The 23,146-nt window shown below is 39.0% G+C and overlaps 1 long non-coding RNA gene across 1 annotated transcript; it reads left to right on the top strand.

Moving 5' to 3' along the window:
- The first annotated feature begins 5,516 nt into the window (after nucleotides 1-5,516).
- Nucleotides 5,517-15,183, top strand: LOC122179274. The gene is made up of 3 exons (XR_006178622.1): nucleotides 5,517-5,597; nucleotides 12,456-12,861; nucleotides 14,478-15,183. It is a non-coding gene; the product is annotated as an uncharacterized LOC122179274 (long non-coding RNA).
- The last annotated feature ends 7,963 nt before the right edge of the window (nucleotides 15,184-23,146 follow it).

The raw sequence follows: 23,146 nt of genomic DNA, 5'->3' as shown, positions 1-23,146 counted from the left end.
TTATATATTAGATATGTTATATTATAGATATATAGATATATTATTAGATATATTATAGACAATATTAAAGAAGTTGAATCTCTCCTACATCCAGTAGTCATAGTGTCCTATGTAAAAGACAGATAGCTGTGAGAACTAATCTGGGACTGAAGATTTCTGAAGACACCATGGTTTAGGTTAGGAATGGGAAGGGAAGCCAGACTAAAAAATAGAAAATTCCCTGTTGAATGTTGCTCAGAGGGAGCAGGCATACAGGATGTTGGGACTGAATCCCAAGGATTTTTGAGCAAAGGGAAAGATTCTCATTGACTTACCTGGTCACTAGATTAGGAATTTAAAAGCTTTTAAGAACTGAAAGAAAGATAAGCATTTCATTATATTCATTCCATTTCCATTATCAGTTACTGAAATTTCTTAAACTTCTGTGCATCAGTCACACTTTTTTTAAAAATGGCTGCAGGAATCTCAGATTTGTCTTTCTCAGTGCCTATCTGCTTGATCTATTAACATTTCAAGGAGGTTTATTATTTCACATAAGCACAGTACAAAGCTCAGCAAGACTTTTATGCTGGCCATTGCACTGCAGCATAGCTCACATACTGCTATTCTATTTTGAACATAATGCTCAATAAGTCAAACAGGAAACAATGTCTAAGGATCCCGTGCATGAGAATGAGAAGTCAGTGAATGCTATATTTCTCAGATTAGAAGTAGTTAACATTTAATGTTGGAATGGACCATTATTTCACTGAAATAACCTGTATGTAGAGGTAAAATCATTTGTAGACATTTGAGAGACAAGAGATCCTCATAGGGGCACCTCTCCTATGAGGCTTGTTTAGCTTGCAGAAGAGAAGGCTCCAGGGAGACCTCATTGTGGCCTTCCAGTACTTGAAGGGAGCTTATGAACAGGAGGGGGAATGGCTGTTTACAAGGGTGGACAGTGATAGGACAAGGGGGAATGGTTTTAAACTGAGACAGGGGAGGTTTAGGTTAGATATTAGGAGGAAGTTTTTCCCCCAGAGGGTGGTGAAGCACTGGAACAGGTTGCCCAAGGAGGCTGTGGATGCTCGATCCCTGGAGGCATTGAAGGCCAGGCTGGATGTGGCTCTGGGCAGCCTGGCCTGGTGGTTGGTGACCCTGCATGAAGCAGGGGGTTGGAACTAGATGATCATTGTGATCCTTTTCAACCCAGGCCATTCTATGACCTTATGATTATATATATAAAAGAAACCCCAGATCTCCATGCCGAATGATTATTTTTAATACTTTCAAGAATTTAATTTATCCATTTTAAATACATGCAGAGATTCTATTTGATAGTTAAGAAATTCCACATTTTACTTTTAATGATAAGGCAAAAATTTCTGAAAAAGGCAGACAAGTGGTCTTCGTGGTGTATAGACGTGTCAGGAGTAAAAGCCATTGATTGTCAAATGTTCATCAGTTGTTAGCTTGTCTCCGTGGAATGCTTTTCTGTAAGAAACAAAATGTTTGGAGTCCTGTCCGTACTGGCACCATCTCACTTGTCAACAAAACACACGGCGTTTCTGCTTTGCAGTGCAATTGGAGGCAGCGCTGTGCTCTGCGTGATTAATGATTTATTTTAAATTATTTTTAAATTTGCTTCTGATACTCCAGACAATGAAACAAGTTCTAAATTAATCATCTTTTAGGTGGAACCTTCCTGTTGCTGTCCTTTTTAATGGGAGATGAAATTTCTTTAGTTCTGTTTCCTGTACAAACTTTTTCTAATAACATGGAAGTACGCAGTGCCTGTAAAGCCAAGTTGTCCCTTTATGGTGAGAATTATTTGTGAAGATGCTGTAGCAGAAGTTCCACATTTCTTATTGCAGCTGAAGCTTTCTCTGATGCAATCTGTTCTCTTCATTTTGAGTTTCATAAGATTTGCGACAATCCTTTTTCTAGATCTGGGTATTTACATTTGAACTGAAAGTTAAATGACATGTATGACTGATGAAATTTCAGGATTCTTCTCTGCAAATATGTGGAAGTCATTCTTTTAACTTCAGCAAAGTTACTTTGCTTCGAATCAATGTACAGAAGAGTACAGTAGAGTACAGAAAAGCCCTATGCATCCTGGCTAGAGCTGTTCTGCTGTATAAAGTAGGTGTTCTGCTGTTTTGTTTTGTTCTGGTGTGTGTGTGTTTGTTTGTTTTTATCCTAAATAAAAACTCAAAGGATGGCAATTATAAAGAACGGATCAATACTTTGTAACAACAGCACTTACTTTCCAGAGCTGGTAACTATTTTTATTTCTAATTGAGATCATTTAGCTCTTCTGAAAATTGATTATTATCTTTAGCCATCCAAATGCACGAGGCTGATTTGCAGACTTATGATATTAAGTATCTGGAGTTTCTATTGATTTCGTGTCTGAAAATCACAGATTTTATTTAGCTGCTAACTAAAGCTGAGCCATTAACTTAACGACCTCTAGTTAGAAATTCTGACTTAGACTCTGAAATACAAAAGATTTGAGTACAACTGTAGTAAAAAAAAAGGATAAAATGGGGTACCTTGGGTAATTTCACTGTATGTCTGTTTATTTCTGAACACTTGCAGTCACTTTCCTGAAGTATTTTAAACAGATGTCAGGTTATACAAAATGCAACAATAAAAAACATCAGGAATACTTTCCAAGGCAGAAAACTTGCTGTGAAAGTTTGAAACCATCAACATATTTGAACATAGGTTGGAAGAGAATGCATTTATATGATAGAAATGCTGCTCTGGAGGTTCATTAATATGGTATTGATGTCCCAAGATGATGATCTTTGCCACAATTTACATGCAAACTTTTCAGATACAAATGCTTCTTAAACATTGAAATGTGACGGCAAACATTCTCAGGAACAAACATGTATGTTGTCTTGGGTACCTGCTTTTAGAAATAATCCAGTAATTTACTTTAAAAGACCGACTTCCGTGTGTTTCAGATGGTTTATTTGCCAAATACTGATTTTAAGTCTTCTTTAATTTGAACTGTGTGCTTCAGATACATGAAGTTGTTAAATGGAAAGACTTTTACAGCATTCCGGCTGAAGTAATTCAATTGATACATGCAAAAAGTAGTGTCTCCCCGTCAGCATATACAGTGTTCATGGTACAGTAGCTGTATGTTTTCTGGAGTAGAATTAACCACAGTAGTGAGGAAGACATTTAACCTGAGCGAGGGAAAGAAAATAGCTGGTGACATGACCCGATCCTGCAGTCAGGTACTTACACTTGACTGCATACGCAGTTGTTCCTGCTCACTTAAGTGGAGCTATATAATGACATATGGAGAATTCTTTATCAGGACACTGGAGTTTGTCTCTCTTCTTCAGATAGTTACCCATTTCTTATTTCCATCTTTACATATATTTATCTTTAAATCAATCCTCTGTAGTAAAAAGATGCTATTATCCTTGTAGTCAGGTAATACCTCGTGGTTGAAAAACGAAGAAACAGGAAGACTTAGGAGGGGAAGAAGGAGAGTTCATCTTGCATTTGAAAATTTGCTGTAAGATGATCATCCAAGCTTGCACCACACTTCACATAGCTTAGGCAGACATTTCATTCTGTGTCAGGGGGTATGAACATTGTGGATAGGATGGTCTCCCTTCCTTGACGTTGAAGAAGAGCCTAACTGACTTTTGTAGACGAGATACTGAAATTTTCAAGGGGTTTTAAATAGTTGAATCCTTCTGAAGTGGCTGCTCTGTTTGCAGAGAAAATTCTGTGGCGTGGAGTCTTGCCTCTTGTTCTTCCCCTGGGATGCTCTGCTCTGTCTTAAGGATGGCCACCTTAAGTGATGCTCCTGGCACTGACATTTAGCATTTCCTGAAACTGTCTGTGGTTGCAACTATGCAAATTTAATTGAGGATTTAATAATAGTCTAACTATTTGTGTGAGGGAGAAGGACGTGTAGATTTTGTTTTTCTCCTTAAAGCTAGATATTCTTAAAAAAAAAATGATTTATCCAGAGATTCTTCTGCTTGAAGAACTAGCTGGTCTGGTGTTTTCAGTTTTCCAGGAAGTTCAAATGCTTAATAGCTATTCAGCTACAGACTGTTATATTTCTGGTTTACACATGGGCTAAAGGAATAGATCTTTTCAAAAGAACTAGGTATTAGTCCTGCCCTACGTGTGCTGAAAGAGAGGAAACGTAGCTTCAAAGAAGGAAACAGTAATTCATTGTCAGTAAGGGCTTTCAGATGTTCTTTGCTTCTGATTTCTGCATCTAAGCTTGGTATCAGCATGAGATGAGTTTAAGATGTTGTGGGGTTTGGGAAAGACCATTTAGTGTGTTTTCTTTTTCAATATAGATACCCTGATTGGATCTGTAATATCTGAAGAAATGTATCCCACTATAGTTTATTCTCTTCCTTTGTAGAAATAAACTATACTGATGTAAATAACAGTATTTTATACTACCTATCTAGATTTAGCTAACATTATTACATACCTTTTGCAAACCACATACCCAGGTTTAGCAAACAGTCAATCCACTGTAGTTTTCCATGGTACCTTTGCAACAACAGATATTTAGGCTGTCATATATCTGGTTTGAAACCAAGTATTATTTTTAAAACAAACAAGGATAACTGTCTTTGTTAAGTACAGCATGCTGATCTAAAGCCCGCCGCAGTTATTGCGGGTATTTCCCTTAGTTCTCCTGGGCTTTGGATAAGGTTGTAGGTTCTTTAAGTTTCAAGAAACACAGAAACACTTCAAGAAACACTTCTGCTCAGAAGTGTTGAGTGAAATAGCTCAGAAGTACTCATATTTTTTTACTGTAGCTTCCTTTTTTTGACACTTGGAACACTTTCATAGATGTTCTCTACAAAAATAGATCACCATCAGGCAGAAATTAAGAATAACAAGTTTCACTTCAAGAAGTAAGTGTTTTTAGAAAGCTGTGAACACCTTACTGTAATGTCAGAACATGGAAACTATCTTGCAATCTGAACCACTGTGGTCACTAAAGTTACCTGCTATAATTAACTTAGCAATGTGAGTTGAAATGCTTATTCATTTGGGCACTTCACATAAACTGACGTACGCATCAATTTAAATAGACAAAATAACTTTGCATTCTGTTTTCATGCTGATCTCATTGTTAGCACTGCTGCATTGCAGTGTCTTTTATATTCCTTTTTTGCATCTGCAAAGTCATATCCTTTATTAAAGACTAATCACTTGCCAATTTGATTTGAAGAACATAGAAGAACAAATGGGCATCTGGGAAGAAAATATATAAATATTGACTTAGATTAACTAAATAAGTCCCCCAAATAATAGAGGAATCATTTGTCTATTGAAGTCATTTGTGGCCTGTGTATGGGAACTGTTGAATCAAGGCCTGAACCACTGATTGATCACCTGAGGAAAGGACTGAGTCAGCCATGGGAGCACAGGTGAAGGCAATTCAGCTGTGTGCCTGGCTCCACCCTTCCCAGACCCCTTTTAAGCATTTAAGGGCTGACCCTCTCCCCTCCCCCTGCTGGGAAAGGTGTTTTATTTTCTTTCTTTCTCTTGCTGATCCTTCCTCTGTGGAGTTTTTTTCTGCAAACCTGGATCTTCAGGTTCAGGTGAGTATTCCTTCTCTGTTTGTTTCTTTTCTGTTTTCACCATGTTAATCTTTCCAGCTGTAACACCAACTGTAACAGGCCTGGGATCATGTATGTCTTAACTGATTGTGGAAAAATGTATCTTAAAAACCATCTAACAGCATACATGCTCTCATATCTTATTTCCAGTGTGTATCTATGTATGCCTGTCAATGTACGTTAACGTTTCTGTAACAGCAATCATGGAGCCTCATCAAGTGGGACGTTTGGGATCAATATCATCATTCAGATTCAGTGAAAATTCATTATGCTGTAATGTGGTCATTGTTAGTATAAATACTTTTCTTTCAGATGTATTTCAAAGAGAATAGCTGAAGCAGTGAAGTGGTGTGACCCAAACACAGAAAATATCATGGTGACAGAGCAAAAAGCAGCAGCAGAGGAAGCAGCAGTTAACATTTTGGTAACCCAGTTGCTCAGCCTAGTGAAGTCTGAATGGCAGAGTTCCCCTGTAATGGCACCCTTGTGTGATGTACATTAGTATTGCTGAGTGGTTTAGCCAGTGTGCTATTTCAGAGAAAGCTAGCAAGGATCTCTCGTAGCAACCAAGGGTGCAGTTTCACATTACACCTAATACAGTGTGACTGCAGGCTGCTAAGAATATGAGCAGTCCCCATCCATTACCCACAGCTGTAACTTCCCACACTCTTCCTTCCTCTTAGTCTAATGATTGTGTGGCCATAAGGCAAAATGGTTCAGTTTCTCTTCTGAGTGAAAACAAATCTTTATCTTTCTTTCTCTTTTTTCTGCTTTTTTTTTCTTTTTTTTTTTTTTCTCCTGTGGTGAATGGATATTTGTCAGATCGCCAAGCCAATTCCATTTGCAGCTGTGTTGCTACAGGATCCAGTGTAAATGCAGGGGTGGGAACCTACAGCTGGGCCAGGAAAGTTGTTTGAAGTGGTCCCAGATGACATGCCAGATCTACCAGTTTAGGGAGGAATCAAGTTCAAACCTAGCCCACAGCTATACCACAATCAGGAGCTATCATTAGATGACATCAGATAAAGCTGTATTGTACTCAAGTTTAAGGTCAATATTACACTCTTTTCAGCACATTTCCACATCAGGCTACTACATGCTTGTAGTGCTACATGCCTATTTGTTTCCAGAGAATGTTCTCACATGAGAAGGCTTGTTATCATGTTCTTCATCCCCCAAAGGGACTGGAACACAGGCTTACTACCTTTTTGAATCAAGGTTCCAGTAATATTGTTTGCTTGGATACTCTGATTCATCTGTGATCAGTGAGTCACAGTGGCTTAGAGAAGTGGGTATTTTCCTACTTTTTAAAATGTGAAATAATTGAGATCATTGAAAAGACCTTTATCCTTTCAAATAAAGCTAGCTGTTGAATCAACTGGATTTAAGATCTCATGCAGTGCTTCTGTTTCAATATGAAGTTTGAAATATGACCTGAGCATGATAGATTTCTTCTTAGTACTGTATGAAGTTCTTGAGGTTGACAACTTAATCCTAAGAAGGGGTAGAATATTTGTCCAAATTCAGAACGCTTCAAGGAAGATGGCAAAACAGAGATGAGAACTGTGCAGGCAAAGGATCAAATTGGATATCTAGTAGGAGGAAAGGAATATTCCCTTTTTAATAGCTGGAAGAATGTAGGAGAATAGAAACTTAGAGAGGAAGCCTGTGGGAGAGGCAGGAATGGAATCCAGGCATTCTGAATGCTAGCCCAGAGGTTCATCTTTCCATTTCAGTTGGAGGGCAGGGGAGGGTGAAAGAACAGGAAATAATCTTCAGTTTTAAGATTCTGAGATTTCAAAATATTTCCCGTTCCATACAAGCCAAAAGCTTCTGAATTATTATTTTTTTTAAACTTGAAGTCTTTCTTCTGGCCTACTGAGTACTTTGTTACTTGCTTGAAGTGAACCAGTTTCAGCAGGAAAGCCTGATCTCTGTTTGCTTCTTTCTGCATCTTTGCTCATAAAAGTCTTGCTTTCAGGGCCTCCTGTGGTCTGTCACTTCTCACCATCTCTCAGGCTGTATTTAGAAATGTGACTGTGGTGTCATGATCCTATGGCACAGACCAATACACAATACACTTGACAAGTATTGTCCTGATGTAAATCAGAGGTAGCACGAGCTTGGGACTTCTATATCTTGCATCCTACGCCAGAAGTCCCATTACTAGATCCTATGCTACTCTAATGTAAATTAATCTGTGCTTCTTTCAGTTAGAGGTATGATGCATTTTGTGTTGGCGAAACTAAAAGCAACCTCAGCTGCCCCAGCGGGGACAGTGCAAGAAGTTTCAGAGGAAAGTTTTGGATATACTGTTTTAAAATGAGAAACTTAAGTTAGAAGATGCCCATTGAGCAATAATAGTAAACATCTCTTTTCTTTTAATGAAAGAATACTGGTACTGTGTGTAGGTAATGTGGAGTCAGAGTTGTCTAATTCATCAGAGTGAGGAGCTGTGCAGAATCAATATCCAGCTTGAGATATGTAGAGAGCAAAAGACTGCACCCTATTCCTGTTTTGTGTCCTTCAAGCAGAGAGTTGCTGTTTAAGTGTTCCTTCACTTCAGTGGAATCATAGCTGTTTAGGGGTGTGAAATAGCTGTGAACAAGAAAGGTATGCAATACAAATTATTCTATGCAGAAATCAAATTTAGCTTGTCGCTGCCTTTGCATGTTGTCCTTATACAATTGCTGTTGATGCCGTGCCAAACCAAAACACCTAAAATTGTGTTTTTACACTTCCTCAGTAGCTGAATCTTGCCACCGACTTCAGCTGAAGTAGTTTTGAATTCCTGAATACATTTCAGATGTTAGGGGACCACCAAGTGTTGTGGAAGTGCATCACTGCTCAGGCAGGAGCTTTATGGAGAAGATGGGATGATTTGTGGATGTCGTTGTTCCCTGTCTTCTATTCAGGGGACTGTACTTAAAATAAAAAATCCTATCTGTCCTCCTACCTTCTCACCCCCTGACCAAAAAAATACCCACAGATCTTCACACAGCATTGCACACAGCGCCTGTTGCTATCAGACATGGCTGCTACAGGGTGAAAGAAAACGGAAAATAACAAAAGTAACCTCCATTACTGGAATAGACTTTGATGAGTTAACACCATCCACGTATCAAAAAGGCAGACCTCTAACATCTTCCACAGAAGCAAGGATTTGTATGGTTAAATCTGATGGAAGTATTTAATGAGCAAGGTCACTGGCCTAAAACAGCAAGAAGAGTGGAAAATCTCACAGTGAGGAACAAAGCTGCAAAATAAATCAAGATTTGATGAAGAATAAAACCAGCAGTGAATTGTAGAGGAAAAATAATGAAAGCAAAGTAAGAGTGAGGAGAGGAGGTTCACAGGAGTTGTAAAGAAGGGGGTTCCTTTAAACTTTAGGCAAGAAATTAACTTCTTCATGCAAATGGAAACAAATCCAGGGATCACTGTATATGGTGCCCAGAAAGCTCTCTGTGCCCTGCCAACAAATTCGTAACATGAAAAAGGTGCTCTTCAAAAGGGATAAGATTCTGAAGAAGGCTGTAGGCTTTTTGGGGAGGAGGAGGTGAAGCAGCTGTTTTTCAGTATCTATCACTGGCTGCTTTAAGGGAAAAGGAAGAAGTGAGCAGCACTGAGGCCTGCTTTAGAACAGTAAATGCAAAGTACAGGGTTTTCCTTTCAAAGTTTGTGTATCAAGGATGCATCATAAAAATGAAGAGACTAAATGCCTGAAGAAGTGATTGTGGTTGGAGAACAGTTTAGAAATACAACCTGAGTCTTATGTAAAACTGGAAGCACACCATCGATATCAGATGGCAAACTCTTGTGGCCAACATAAAAATGAAATTAAAGGACAGGGGCAAGACAGCAAATATGTCAAAATGTGAGTATTCAAGAGGATTTGATTAGCAGTTAAAAATAACATGAAGGAAAGAGTAAGAAATGGAAGGTGGAACATCACTGAAAATAATGAAGTGTACTTAAACTCCTGGAAATAGTTATATATAAAAAAAAAAAAAAGCGTGTCCTGAGGCTGAAAGAAAAACCCAGGGAAAAAGAAGATACAGTTATAGCACAGAAGTGAGTCAGGATGGCAGCCTTTGACAAATGTATCCCAGGGCCACAGCTTTGCCCGCATCGCCTGTCAAGAACCTTCTGCTGCTCCCCTGAGGAGGGCTTAATGACCCCTCACCAGAAGAGGACCCCGGGGAATTAAATTTTTTATACCTTTTCTGCAGTAAGAAATACTTGGGGTTTCAAAAGGGTGACAGGGAGAAGTGATTACGCAGTCAGGAAATGCTGATGAGGAAATAAGTTCTGGCTAATTGAGACTTCTGTAGGCAATTTTAGGGCTGTAATATATAATAGGAAACGCTTTGGGACACAAAAAAAATAATGAAATAACAGTACATTGAGGCCTAGAAGTAAGCTAGATTTTTAATGTCTGCTATAAAGAGTGCAATTAGTTTTAGAATAAAATCCTTATTACTGTATATTCAACAATTTATAACTATTTGCGATGTCTGTGCTGAGAGAATACTTTGAAAATGGGGAAGAATAAAATAACGTTGCTGGAATGGGAGAACCAAGGAAAATTAATTTCAAATGTTTTCTAAAGGCTCTGTTGTCCAGTGGACTTGACAAATGATAGTGGTATACCTGCTGTTGTACTGTTACAAGAAAAATCTGTGTGAAAAGCACGGGAACTGATCCATTCCTCTTTGAGTGGGAGAGGTGTGCAGCTATTTTATTGGCTTAGTATATTTGTTTGTCTTTATAATGGGTATGCTATATTGTTTGAGTGTCTGACTATATCAGCTTACTTCTACATCCATAGCAGTGATCAAATGGTCTCAACGCTCACCAATGGATCTGATCTGGGGAACGGTTTGCATTCAGCCGCCTGATATGAATAGAGGCTGGAGGAAGTCCCTTATATGATCAATTAAAAGAACAGGAACTAAGGAGCAAGTTTTGGAATATTTGGGAAAGAATGGTAAAAGCCATATAACAAAATGAAATGTATGCTGGCGAGGACTAAGAAGGACTAAAGAAGTAAGAGCATCCTTGTCAGAAAGCTTCCTCCCTTCAGAAGTCCAGAATCCAAGATGAACTACATTTAACAAAAGGCTGTTTTGGTGAGCTGGGTTTTAAAGAGAGGAGTGGATATACCTTTAAAAGTCTAAGGTGTGTAAAGTAGCGGTCCATGGTGATTTAAAGGCTGAGTTTTACAAAGGCCTTAAAGAGAGTTTTTACTCCTGTAGTAATAGGCATTTAATGTGATCAAGCCAGGAGGACATGATGCTTCCCCTGGGAAGGATGTGGGGAGAATTGCAACATGTAGAGGAAAGAGAAAGTACCGCAACTATTAGTTGTATTGAGCTGTAAATGGCAAAATGAAAATTTGCACTAAGATATTGGCAGATTGAGAAATGAGCAGAATACGAGTGACTGTATGTTACCAAGTACTTCTAGTCTGATCTGTTAAGGTTGCTGTAGGTAAGTGGACTGAGTTCAGCAAAAGGAATGTCTGAAATGACTGTATAGTATTGCAAAACAACGCTTCTCTGCACACCCAAAAAATTATTTGATCGAACAGAAGGGAATATATGGAAGGTGTGTGTGTTTTCTTTTTTTTTTTAAAAAAAAAAAAAGGCTTGGGGGAATAAGTTACAGTTTTCCATTTTATGCAAGAACTCTGTAACCTTGGAAAAGTGAATCGATCTTATCACAGATTGATTTACTTGAACAAGAAGTATGTAAAATAACATGTACCAAAGTATGCATCCTTGTTACTGTACTTGGTGTTAGCTCAGGTTTTGCCCTGAAAGTCAGTGAATATAAATGTGGTGAGGCAAAAATGAGGCTAATTATGCATCAAAAAGCAGAATCTGTAGTGTTGACTTTTAAATTGGAGCTACTGAAATTGATGACAATAATAAACAACCATCAAGTATATTCTCCTACTTCAGTAAGGCAGTATCTGCAATACTAACCTTGTGCCCTATTGAACACAACCTGGCACAGCCTGGGTGTCCTGGTAGAGAAGAAGCTGGACATGAGCCAGCAGTGTGTGCTTGCAGCCCAGAAGGCCTACTGTGTGCTGGGCTGCATTAAAAAAAGGGTGGCCAGCAGGGAGCTGATTGTCCCCCTCTGCTCAGCTCTTGTGAGGCCCCATCTGCAGTACTGCATCCAGGTCTGAGGCTCCCAGTACAGGAAGGATGTGAAGCTCTTGGAGCAGGTCCAGAGGAGGACACTAAGATGATCAGAGGGCTGGAGCACCTCTCCTGTGAGGAAAGGTTGAAGGAACTGAGATTGTTTAGCTTGGAGAAGAGAAGGCTCCAGGGAGACCTCATTGTGGCCTTCCAGTACTTGAAGGGAGCTTATGAACAGGAGGGGGAATGGCTGTTTACAAGGGTGGACAGTGATAGGACAAGGGGGAATGGTTTTAAACTGAGACAGGGGAGGTTTAGGTTAGATATTAGGAGGAAGTTTTTCCCCCAGAGGATGGTGATGCACTGGAACAGGTTGCCCAAGGAGGCTGTGGATGCCCCATCCCTGGAGGCATTGAAGGCCAGGCTGGATGTGGCTCTGGGCAGCCTGGACTGCTGGTTGGTGACCCTGCATGAAGCAGGGGGTTGGAACTAGGTGGTCATTGTGATCCATTTCAACCCAGGCCATTTTGTGATTCTGTGCTATGCTGCTGGCTGTCAAACCAGTGTCCTCGGGTGCTGGAATATTGCTGTGCAGGACATCGCTGGCTGCTCCAGCAGCAGGCAAGGAGGTGGGTTAGTCCAGGCTGCATTTCTCTTGCACTTTCGTGACTTATGACTCTCCCTTTTCTTCTAGGAAAGGCCATGGAAAGGGCCATAGCAGATCCAAGGTTGCAGAGATTTTGTGTGTGTTGCTGCTGGACACCTGAAGGAAATGGCAGAGGGAAAGGACTTTTCGAGGGGATTAGTTGCTCTGTGTCCCAGCTGAAGGAAAAGAGGGAAGGAAGTCACCGCACACTCCTGTTGCTTGAGTCCAGTCCACCACCTCTGGATTTCCACTGACCTTTTCTCCAGAAGGCGTAAAAATAACAATATTGTTCTTTTGAGGGAGAAATACGATAGAAGACTGAAAAAACCTTGTGGCACTTAACTGAATATTGCCCTGATGGAAGCTAAGTGCTGGATGGGACAAATTTCTAGAGACGAGGCAAAGAAGAGAAACAAATACTGAGAAGTAAAGGCTCACATTCCTGACTGCTAAGGTAAGTAAAAGTTCTCTATGCAGTTTGCCTACACTCTTTGATTATTATTGCCATTTTCTTTGCTTTTTTTTTTAAAAAAAAAACTACTTTTTTTGCCCTGGGATGCTTATATCATATGAACTGCTTCTTACTACTCCCTTTCAAGACCTGTATTATCTTCAATTCCATGTAATTTATGTGAACTCTCTTCTGTTTAGCTATCATTGTGGGTTTTTTGGTATTTTATTCTCCTAATGATTTTTTTTTTTTATGTCAGCTCGCATTTCTTCTTTGCACCCTACAGAATGTTTCCTCTTGCAGTCTAACAGATCTTGCTTAGGAAGGTAACAATACATAGCAGTGGTGAATGATAGCAAAATGCAGTTAGCTGCAATTATCCTGGGCAGTGCTAAAGCCTTGGGACTGTTCTATATTTGCAGACAAGCAGCTGAAGTACCTAGCTGAAGCAACTAGTCATACCCTTTAGAAAATGATTGTGCACTATTGAGCAAAACCTATATAGGAGCCTGGCGATGTGGGATGGGTTCTTGGAATGGTTTCCTGTGGAAAAATTGATTGCTGGTGCACACTGTCTTCCATCCCAAGTATCCATGGCAATGTAAAATAAGTTGTAGGTTTAGTATGGAGAGAGAAGTTGAGGCTGGAGTGAAGAGAGTTTAAACAGAAAACCCACATTTGAAAATGCTGTATGTGTAAAACAACTCATTTTTCACTCATTTCTATTGCAGAGGCTGCTGTTTTTTAGTTTGACTTCTTATTATTTGCTTTTATAATAACCTATATATTTACAAAGGATCAGTCCACATACAAGCCTTGTTTAATGTCCATTTGCTACCATTTGCACCACATTTACAAAGGGAATGTGAAAACAAATGTGAGCCTTGTGGAAAGCCTCACTGAGCCTGTGTGTGATTGCAACCGTATGTAACAGCTCATAAATGGTGTCGGCTAGAGACCAGGCTTAAGTACTACAGCACAGGAGCTTGTCATTTCCTTAACCAGATTGCAGCATCTGTATTTCCCTTGCCCTTTTCCTGGTGCTGTTAAGCCAGAGGATTCTTTCTAGAGCAGTCATCTTAAAAGCCAAATAGCTCCTTTGGAACAGTTCATAATGCTGTCATCTTGAAAATATGTCATTGTGCTGGAGAACACTCTCTAAGAGCTGCAGTGTTGCTGGCTAGCGTACTACACTGAGATAGAGAGGAAAATCAAAAGCAATCTCCACCGCGGTTGCTGTCATAAATGCAGAAGTTCAGCAAATAAGAAATTGTGATGTCCTCAACCAGCATGCTGAAACCTGCCACATCCCAGTCTGCCTGCATCTCCACAAACGTCCATTAGCTGCGTCGGCCCCTGCAGCTGGTATGTACCACTGAAGATAATACTATCATTTTCACACATGTGGGTAAATACAAAGTAGGGCTGTGTGCCTGTGCTCATAATCCAGCTACAGTCTCAAGGCTGAAGCCCTTTCTTCCGTTTAGAGACAGGAGCCTTGGATCTGAGGCATCGATCAAATGGCAAACATGAACTTCAGAACATATAAACTTCCATATAAACAACATTGGTCCTATTTGGAAGTAACCATTCCTTCTTTTTTTTTTTTTTTTTTTAAGTCTCAACATGGTTCGTGAAACCTGAGTACAAGAAGACACTCATAGCTGAGCAGTATTGACCCACTGCAAGTGCCAAAAATGAGCAGTTATGTATGTCTTCCTCACTAGAAACAATCATCTGGGAGACTGAAAATGAAGTCAAGAGAACACCTAGCACATTTAAATTGTACCTTCATTCTCTGGTACACTGTTGCTTATGTCATTCGTTATGTGCATTTTCTTTACTACTTGTATGATGCATACAAAACATATCCAAAGCACTTGAAGTGTACGAAGGAACTCCTATTAACCCCATTGGAGAGATTCTTGAGATCTTGGGTGAAAAACAAATTTACTCAGTGAAGTTAGGGATAATGAGCACAACAGTGGCTTTACTCTAAACAAATGTGCTGTGATAATCAGTAGCTGTCATGCCTGAGACCATCATATGGTGATTGACTCCCAGTTTAGTGACAGATGCTTGCAATTTTATCAGGAATCTTCCCTTTGAGCAACTTGCAACATTTTCATGTAATTCTTTTCTTGTATCCATAGAAGAAATACAAGATCAGTTTTGTGATTTTTATGTCTGCGTATAAACTCTGTTTTGCAGCCTTCTATATTGGAGTCTATTTTCCATTCAGGAATTTCAGTAGGTCCAGTCCTGACAAAGAATGCAGGCACGTTTACCACTGTCTTCAATTCTAAAATGGGATTTAGTGATTATAAGCACTGAAGAAAAATAAATGTATTTTATTTTAAATAAATTATTATGCATTCATTTAAATAAATATATTTCTAGTTATAGAATTAAGCAGAGAAACTCCCCTTATTTACCAGTTCTGCTCACAGATGAGCATGTAGAATAATCACTAATTGACTGCTACGCACAGAAAGAGGATAATATTACACGTAAATTTCCACTAAGTATTTGTGTAAGGTCTTTCACTTAATAGTCTCTAATATGGCTATGAGAAGTCATAATTATTTCATTTTCATTCTACTGGTTGAATTGTTTTTTTTGGTTTTTATTCTTGATTCTGATTGTTTTTCATCTATCACGTAGTGATTTGGAACCTGGTAAAGTCTGAATTTTGCTGTTTGCTTTTCTGCAATTTATAGTTTCTGACACTTCATAAAGGTTGTATCTTCACTTCTTTCAGTGATTAGGATGAAAAATATGGCAAGTAGACTGCCTATGTGTATTATGCTGTCTGCTGAACAGCAAGTTTCTTGTATTGCATTCCAGTTCTCTCTAAAATCAAGATGCTGAGGTACATTAAAATACTTGTGGGTGAGGGAATCGTGCAGAGACTGGCTGAAACTTCTTCAAACTTCAATTTAATGGTGTTTTGAGGTTAATGTAAAGGGTTGGGCTACTTCTCGTATTATTTAGACAAACTTGCTTGTTTTTAATACAGCTCTCAAAGCAGATGATTTTGCATCACATAATGACTATCTAAAATGATTTCAGGATGTCAGAATTCTTAATTCTCTATGAAAGCAGACAGACGGATATGTGCTTGATGTTTTGAAGTGTGATTTTCTTAAAAACAATTTCATTTGAAAGTGGGACACTACTTTTTCAAAGGATGAATTAATTTATAATTGGAAAGATAATATTTCATGAGCCAAATTGATGTCAAGCATAGTATTGCAGATCCAAGAGCCACGAGTCAGAGACAGAACAGATAATCCTGGGATATGAGCTGATAGAACTGGAACAGATGTATGGCACCCTATGGGAGAAAATCACCCATTTGTAGCCAAAGTAGCACATGCATTTAAACTCTTTCTTGCTTTTTTTTCTTCTGCATTTTGATTACTCAAGTCAGTTTCAAAACAGCCCTTAGCTCCTGCTTGACTAAAAGGAGATAGAAGGTATGATAACATTTTATCAAAGACAGAGTTGTAACCACAGTGAGCAGATGTGAGAGATTGATGTTAAAAATTGTAGCTTAGAAGTTGTAAGTATCTCCCAAGTTGAAAAGCAAGCAGACAGAGTTGTCACTGAAGAGAAAATGATAGTGTTAGTATTTTTGTTTCATCACTGTGGTCAGTGGGACCTTTTAATTACTTTCTTTTAGACTATGGACAGTGTTCTGAATTTTAAATGGCACCTGCTTTGCATAGATGTGGATGCAGGTTAGAATGTTATTTGGTAAAATGAAAAGTTTTACAGTTTTCATGATAAATTCTATTGTTCCTTCTTCATGTTGTAATGTTAAACTTAGCAAATACAGGACCTACTCCAGCAAATATTTACTTGTGCAAGCAGCTTGACATAGGTGACTGTGTTCAGCTCTCACCCACTTAGATCTGCTGATATTCAGTTTAATCAATTAAACAAGGAAATTGAAAAATTTCTTCAAGCTATGTACTTTCTAGGTGGGAAAATGCAAGAGACAAAAGATGTGCTTTCTCCTCACAAAAAATAAAAAGGAAAAGCAACATAGTTGCTCCTCAGAAGGCATATTCATAGCTGTATTAACAAGATTTGAGACAACTACCACATGTTTAATATCTTGAGAAATCTAAGCACAATCTTCCTGCTTTTTCTGCCAGGGGGAGTGTTAGAACAGGAACCATGTACATAGCTTTCCATTTTAAACCTAATTTCCATTCTCTTTGTTTATGGTTAAGGTCACACACTGTGGCATTCAGAGAAATAGTGAAATTACATTAATTTGTAAATCCAGATGCTTCAGTTTCAGGATGAGTTGTTCCTAGTTTTCTTCACTGTTGTCACCTCCCTCATTTGCAGTAGATATTTATCTCCTCTTCCTAGTTTCCTCTACCTATGCTCCAGATCACACAAACTAACTGTGAACAGCAGTGAGTGAGGACAAGGAGGTCACACCATCCAAATGTCCCATCATCAGTAGCAGTTATCTTGAGGGAATAACTTTTGGACTGAATGCATTCAGCCTACTTAAGAATGTCTGGTAGTGCTCTCCAGAGCAATGGCTTGAAAAAAGCCTCTAACCAGCTTTGGGGGTAAAAAGACAGAAGAAAGGAAACAATATAAGAATGGTGCTAGCAAATGAAAGAAATTGCTTGCAAAGCTGACTAGATATGGAGACAAATAAAGGACCAAATATAGATTGAAAGGTCTTTAGAGTATGAAAGAGGAAGAAAAAGGGAGAGGGGAGGGGTGTGGGGGAAGCAATGGCACCAACAGAAGAGGAAAGACAGTTATAATGCAGAAATAGCTGTGTATGAATTTTCAGCCAAACATGCCAGGAGTGAATGTTAAAGCTATGCAGAGTGTATAAACTGTGTGTGAACTTCTGAAAATTATACAGAAGAGATATTGAAGTCTTGCTTTACATGGTGATGGGAAAAGCCCTAGAGTAAGCAGGCAAATATTATAATCAGCATTGCAGCACATACTTGAAAAGGAGGAAGAGTTTAAAAGAAAGTAAAAAATGTGGGGGCACGTGCACTTGTAGGGCTGCTCCAAAACGTCTGCCTAATCTTCTGAATAGAGCATACAATGACTGAGGTGTGTAATTAATATTATCTAAATCCTTGACTCAGATCTTCAGAGGAACACTACTTCTGTATGGGTTGTGCTGAACCTCATGCAATAGGTTGCAAGCCCTTAGGCATCTGTGTGCTACCAGGGAGATAAAAATAATAATATGAAAGGAACCCTGCACTAATATCTAACTCCCCCAAACTCCTAGATCTTACCAATACAGAGACCTATAATCTGCCTTTTCTGTTAAAATTCTCACAGAATGAGACCAAACCACAGTGTGACTTGAAATGTATTATCGGTGTAGATAATACGTTTTCTAATGCATCATAAAAAGAATGAAATGAAGAGTATCAGTATCTACATGTATTTTGGGGATACAAAAGGAAAGAAATTCTGTGGGGCTGCAGAGCAGATAATTGTATAATGCAGAGCAACTGGCTTGTGTTAGAAAATTCAGGCTGCGTGTTAGGAAAGCTTTTTTGTCAGTGATGATTTTTGAAGCTCTGAAATAGGTCCCTGGTGAGAGTGAGCACCGACCTTGGATGTCCTTGTTTCCTGAAACAAGGAAAGGGTGAGTTCTTCAGTTCTCCATCCTCTTTGCTCTTTGAAAAGCCCCTTCTCTCCCCTTGGGGCCTGGAAATATCAGAGATGGGCAATGGTCAGGTAGGGATGAGGTGGGAAAAAGAGATGCCATCCCTGAGCCACAGTCCCACTGGCAGGGCTGTAATTTGTGTTACTGAAAAGATTTCTGCTGAGAAGATGTTTTTGTCAAATTCTCAATAGTTTCTGGTATGACACACTCTTAACCTGCTTGCCCATGCTAAAATGTTCTCATTGTTTATACTATTTCCTGATTCATTTTGAAGTACTTAGCATGATTTAAAACATTGTAGTTCCTGGTTTCTCTGTAATTCCTTTGCTTAAACTTACCTTTATGGAGAGGGGAGGAGTCCCACTGTGTTTCAAAGACTTCTGTGTGTTGCCTCCATAGCATGCAAATTGGTGGAATTTATGCTAGAGAATACATAGATAAATACTGGAGGGGCGTCATGTCTCAAATCTGATGAAACACCCCAAAGGAGTCGGTAAGGTCACATTTTTAAAATTCTCTGGTTATCAGCAAGGTGTATGGCTTTCTCAAGAGTCATTCAACAGGCCTTCACAAAAGATTCCTGTGGAAACTAAGCTGTCACTGCATAGAAGGGAAGGGTTGTTTTTTTTTTGTGTATTGGTAGCTGACTAATGGGAAATAAAAGCAGATGTTTGGAACAGTTTCTGGGCTGGGATCACTCAATTTCTGGAAAGACCTGGGAGAGGAGTCTGACAGTGAACAAAGACTCTGACAGAAGAACCTTGCAATATTACATTGCCAGTTTGTGGCACCTGGGGGAAAACATCAGTAGAAGTATTGTTCTTTACTCTATTTCCTTTATTATTTCTGAAATATCTGCTACTGGCTGCTGTCACAGCCATTGAACTAAATGGCCTTTGACATAGCAGTCATGTCCATCTGAGCCAATGTGGAAACATGGTCTTTTTTTATTTGTAGTGTATGATCAGAGTTATTGATTAAGTGTGATCTTGAGGTACCTGCCCTTTCACTTAAGGGTTCTTCATGGAGGTTTCCCTGTTCTGCCTTACTGTCCTTTACTTTGTTCCCATTACCAGTTTCTTCTACTACTCATTGCTGGGGCAGTATTTTCCTCCTTTCAGCAGGTTTTATTCATTCCAAAATGCAGAATTAATATTTAATTGGAGAAGGAAGAAAAAAAAAGAACAGGGGAAAGGAGATTTTTGCTTGCTGAGAGTTGAATAGATCCTTTCAAACACATTTAACGAGCCGCTTACTAACACAGACCTTAATGTTACCCAGGAATAATATGAATGTGTTTGTGTGTCTGTGTGTACACATAGATGAATAAAATAGTGGTGGGCTGTGTAAAATAAAATCTTATCCCCATCTGCTGTACTAGTGGCATGTTTGTCATTTTTGCTCCAGGCCATTAATGTTAGACAGCAATTCCATCACTACCTCTAAGCTGTCTTTTTCTTCTGTTTCCTTGAGGTGCTGACATCTTACTAAACTCCTAGGTCACTCAGGAGTTGGCCACATCCAGGCTCTGTGCAGGGCTGCTCACAAAGACAGCAGAGGTGATTTGCTGATGGGGTGCTGATGTTGATGTTTTTAATAGGGGTGTTGATTCACAAGTGGTAACAAACCAAGTCAGAGCAGAAGCTGTTGCCATCTCCTTTAGCTGAGATTCCTTTCAAGGGAGATAGACCAGAAACAGGTGTTATCCTCTGAAGGAAACAGTTTTGTCCATTGTAGCACAGTAGCTCGATTTCAGCTTACCCTAACCATTGCCTATAAACCATTATGGGTGCTGTAATTTTACACAGCCCTTGAAGCTCTCCTTGCAGTGTGTGAGCAGACAGCTGGGACCAGTAATTACTTCAGCCATCCTCATTTAGTCTGCCACTACAAGTGAGCTGACAACCACAGCATTATTCCCCATAAAACGTGTTCTGAAGTTTTCCAAAGAACCGTGGTCTTCTCACTGTTACCATATCTTCTGATTCTTGTTCTCTTTAGGAAATGGAAAGAATGAAATAAAACTCTCCCTATCTACAGACTTTCAATCATTTTTATGGTCAGTTATAGTTGAGAATATTTGTTTTACCCCTCCTCCTCTCCTTTCACAAAGATCTGGCCTGTCACAAATCATTCATTGTGAACTTAGAGGAAATTATATGCGTGACTCCCATCTTAGCCATTAATGTCACTTAATAAGTCATTTATAGCCTTTTGTTAATTGTATATTCAAAAAATGGAGAAAAAGTCAGTGCTGTTGGTTTGTCTCTAGATCTGTTTCAGGGCTTGTGAGATAGGTTACTTGCAGAAAGGCTTGTGATTTGAATATGAGACAGTTGTCAAATGAATAACAAAATCAGACTTCGGGCTTTGTAAACAAAACCGTGTGGATTCTGCTTTGATTTTATTCTAATTGGTTTTACACAAACCTCCTGTAATAGTTAAGCATCTGGCGATAGAACTGAAAGATACTGATGTTAATAATGAAGCAAGCCACTCACTGCCAGGTGCTGATAAAATACATTGTGTCTCACTCCAGTGGAATCAGTTAAGGAACAAAGTGCTATTTAAACAGAATAAGAGCTGAAGCATCTGGACTGAAGAATTTAAAATGTGTATTTACGGTAGCCAATCCTAGAAAATCTCAGATATGAAAGATGTGCTTAGTAAAGCCCAAGTTTATGCATTAAGAATTTATATTCTGACAGATATGAACAAAGAAAGTGGCTCACTTTTTTTTCAGACCACATTGTACGTGCTACATGAAAACTACGCTGAAAACTTCTGATGAATAAAAAGTAGTCATTCTAATTCTATATTTATCTCATTAATTTTAATTGCTATGAAGTAACAACAAACGTTATCATGATTCAGGTGGAAGAAGGCAGCAGAAGAGCACTGACTCGAGATGAATTAAATGTAAGTGATTTAACTGGTGGCAATGAACAGCAGAAATATGAAGGCGTTCAGTTTCTGGTTCTATAGTGGACACTTCTACAGTATTGCAAATGCACGTGTGCATCAATACAATACCTGATGTGACCATACAAGTCTAGCAATGTAAATATAAGCCATTATTCATTATCTCATTTCCTCCTGGCACTGTTGGCCTCAATCCAGCCCCGGTTAAAGATGCGTGTAATTTTCAGCACATCTGTAGCACCCTGTTGTCATCTGGGGCTAAATGACAACCTGCACATTTCAGGTTTTCCACATGTAAATAGTAACACTATTACTATTACTATTAATAGTAATAAATAGTATAGCAAATAGTATCACTGTAATGTGAAAGCAAAATGATTCATACAGAGCATTTGTGTGTTTCTTGTTTTAGCTCACTGTACTATTAAATATCAATACAGAAGCCTTTCTCCCATTTTCCACCTCTGCAACTGATGCCTGTGTGGCTTTAAACTAGCATTGATAGAAGCAGTATGAAGCACTTAGCCTGCTGTAAATTGAAATGCTAACTCTGTTTCACAGCAATATCCTTATATGTGTAGGACTTCTTAGGAGATAGATTCACTCAATACCTGTGGATCTGATAACCTCCAAAGAACATGGAGTAAGAATGTGACCACCCAACAGTCAGAGGACAAAATGCTTGGTTTGAATGCTACTGACAAATGAGGCTGATATATTTACCAACTGGACAGTAATTTTTATTTTAAGCCATAGTGGTTTCTTAATTCTAATGCATATAGTAGGTCTCTTTGAGAACAACATCTGTTTGCCTTGGCTTCTTCTGCTTGTTTAACATGCTCAGTGATGGAGTAGTCATGTAAATAATATTACTAGCAGTACTGGTGTACGCAGATCTGATCATATCAGCGTTTTCAGAAATAGAATCTGGTGCACACAGACCTCATCTGGTTAGGAAATTTATGTTGTATGTTGTGAATCATAGCCTGCGCCTGCAGTTAAGATTTTCTTTATGCTGTAACAGAGTGTGATTGCGGCAGTCTAGCTTCAAGCGACCTGGAAGTATTTTAGGGATATCACAGCATAAAACATGAGTGTCTAATGGAGGAATTTTCTGCAGTTTGCTTCCAGCAAGGTTTGTATTTTCTTCTATTAAATGAGATCATATGGCAGGGCTAACCATATGAGATGTCAGAATATTAAGCAAATCTGACAAGGGTTTCAAGTAGAGAAGAAGGTTAGGCAAAGTTTTGATACTTATGACCTTTTTGGCTCCTGTGTTTTCAGAATAGAAGTATGGTAGGACATTGCTATTCAGCTTCAGTAATGCAAAATTATGGAGGTAACTGCAAGGAACTGCATGTTGGCCAACGTAGCTTGTAGTTGGGAGAGCAAAGCTTGAAGACCGTGTCCTTCATGTGCAGCAAAGTGCTAGGAAATGTTTGAAGGCTATGCATGGTAGGTCCAACAGTACTGTCAGTCAGTTGTTGCAGGTCTTGACGTTACCACACAGTGTCATCAGGTGCTCAGAGTAAGTCACAGATCTCTCAAGAGAAACTATGAGCTAAAGCAGATATGGACATTATTTCACAAATTGAGAAACTAAACTTAATTACAGGAGAAATTATGGTAGTGAAGTATTCAGCTGTAGGTATCAGTTATAACAGTGTTACCACTGAATCAGATTTCAGT

Source organism: Lagopus leucura, unplaced genomic scaffold (assembly GCF_019238085.1).
Source record: "Lagopus leucura isolate 7727_CA_CO unplaced genomic scaffold, USGS_WTPT01 Super-Scaffold_100002, whole genome shotgun sequence".
Taxonomy (NCBI): domain Eukaryota; kingdom Metazoa; phylum Chordata; class Aves; order Galliformes; family Phasianidae; genus Lagopus; species Lagopus leucura.
The sequence above is the reverse complement of the archived record's forward strand: the minus strand, read 5'-3'. Positions and strand labels throughout refer to the sequence as shown.